The sequence below is a fragment of the Montipora capricornis genome, chromosome 7, assembly GCF_036669925.1.
Source record: "Montipora capricornis isolate CH-2021 chromosome 7, ASM3666992v2, whole genome shotgun sequence".
Classification (NCBI taxonomy): Eukaryota; Metazoa; Cnidaria; class Anthozoa; order Scleractinia; family Acroporidae; genus Montipora; species Montipora capricornis.
The window spans coordinates 3,807,665-3,810,164 of NC_090889.1; the positions used below are offsets into that span (position 1 = coordinate 3,807,665).

At 41.8% G+C, this 2,500-nt stretch overlaps 1 pseudogene; it reads left to right on the top strand.

The window, feature by feature from the left end:
• The first annotated feature begins 2,356 nt into the window (after positions 1–2,356).
• Positions 2,357–2,500, top strand: part of LOC138055354 (uncharacterized) — a 51,867-nt pseudogene continuing 51,723 nt past the window's right edge.

The window sequence follows — 2,500 nt, forward strand, 5'->3', positions numbered from 1 at the left end:
AAACCTGGGCCCAGATATGTACCTTTGAACTTGTGTCAAAGATCCAAGAGGGCGCCTAACTTATGCAAATTTCAACAGTCAGCTGCAAATAGGGCCCGCGCTCTTACCAGTGTTAAGCAAAATTTGTTTTCAACTCACGAACGGAGACTAGATGAAATCTAGTAAATAAAGGTCTATAGAATTGCAGTGGTTTGTGTAGTTTGGTGGTAAGGCAAACGCCTTGTCTTCCCGAGGTTCGAGGTTCAAATCCCAGTTAAGACGGTGGTTTTTTTCATTTGTTTTCCAGGCTCCTAGGCAAGAAACTACATCAAAAACATAGATAAATCGCTTCATTCTTCGGGGTTGTGGTGGCTCAAACAGTAAGTGACTGGGAACATTACAAGTTACTGAAAACTGGTTAACCAACTGAGGTCGCAGGTTCAAACCTGTGTACCCGATTCTGGACTGACTTATCACTACCAATTGAACGACTTACAGTGCGCTGGCGAAACGCTGGGTTTGATTAGCTGAAGAGACTTCGGTCAGAGTAGGTGGTGTCTGCCTTGTCAAAGTACCGAGCGCCCGAAGACGGTCAAGTACGCGGTGTTACATAATTCACAGCCCGATTTTTGAGGGTAGGGGGAGGTAGGGGAGATGGTGGAATGATCTATCAAAATTACTACTAATCCGCTCCGAACATCGAACTGTCACATCATACGCTCCGAATATTACAATCTCGAACTCGAACTCCAAATGGTAATGCGCGCATCCGCTTTTCGAATATCGAAACTTTGACTTCGAATATCAAAACTTCCACTTCCAACATCGAACTTCAACTTTAAACTTTCCTTTTTTTCCAATTTCTTTTGTTTTTCCCGAGACAGGGAGGATTGGAGCCAGTACATTGTACTCTTCGATGTTCACCTGCCCCATAGGTTAAGGTTCATGATTCATGATAACTGGAATGCCCTAGAAAGAGGACCTTGGGGTGGCCAACATCATTCACTTGATTGTAGTCTTGAAATAAAGGTCAGTTTTAACCATGTAAACCACAATTTCTTCTTTACAACTCGTCAATATATACATATATATATATAAAGTGTGAAACTTGATTTTCGTAACACAGTGCTCAATACATAGAAGTAGAGCGTAGTATATATGGAAGAAAAAGACAAATAAACTACAACTTCATCCCTACAAGCCTGTTTCGTGGCCGCCCACTCATCAGGGGATTTAATGAGAATAAACTTTACCATCGCTTATATACAATATGTGACCCTCCATATGATTTCAGGGACAAAGGCGAAAACACGCTCACAACACGCTAACTCGGCACGCTTAGTGTGTCACAAGACGCGCTTTATGTGCATATATTAGTTTTATACAATAAAGGACACACTACATTGGTGAGGTTAGCGCGCTTGATCTTTGTTTTGGTTGAGCGTGATCGATGTCACGCTTAGTGTGCAAGCTGACTCAGGTTAACACGTTAATTTCAACAAAATATAGCTTGATATTTCTCCATCGTTTATCCAAATCTTTCCCCAGTCTGAACTCAATTGCGGTCAAATGTGATGGGTAAGCTAATTAAAGGGTAAAAAACGAAATGCGATGAATGGATTTTAAACGCATATAGTTCCTAAACGTCCACACATAATTTAACAGTGTTGGTATGCCGAAAATTCTTCTTTCATACCGAAACTTATTCACCGTATGACAACTCCAGTATCACAACACGATGCGAGCGGTTGCTAAAAGTTATTATTATGGGATATCTTTTGCTTGTAATTATGACAATGCAATCAAAGTGAAGCGTTCTTCGGCTTTTAGATGTACATGTATCATGGAGTGTTATCGAACAGAAGTTCATGGTGTGTGTGTTAATTCCGAGGATGAAGATGGTGTTCGTGAACTCGCCAAGTTGTACTTCGAGATGCACGATTGCGATGTAAATGAAGACGCCACCAATACACCAGGCAACGACAGCAGCTCCGAAATTGGCGAGGAACCCGATGAAGAGGAATTCAATTTTGATAGCTCAGAAACTGACTGGTCGGAAAAGGCAAAAATTAATGCATTCTACTCCAATACATGTAACTGCAAGCTTGGGGAGAATTTTTATTTTTGCATTGCATCGGCAAAAACAAGTTCTGTAGCCTCTTGCAGCATTATAAGGAAACGGATTGTCGCTCCGCGTCCATGGCAACAAAAAGCGACTTCCGAGTTGGACTGTTCCTTCTCAAACTGTCTGATAAGTCGTGAAATTGGTACTGAATGTTGCTGAAGAGCAAGCGCTACTTCTTCCCGGGCGTGTTCCTGGCTTTAAGAGAACTGATCTACGTTTACTACCGTCAGCCCTTACAAAAATCGTCTTTGGATGACCTACACCGGAATTTGCACAAGTCAAGGTCAACAAAGTGTGGGTTACTCGAAATTTTGCGATCTCTGGAAACAACTGTGTCCATTTATTTTAATCATGCGTCCGGCGACTGACCTGTGTTGGACTTGCCAAAAAAACAAT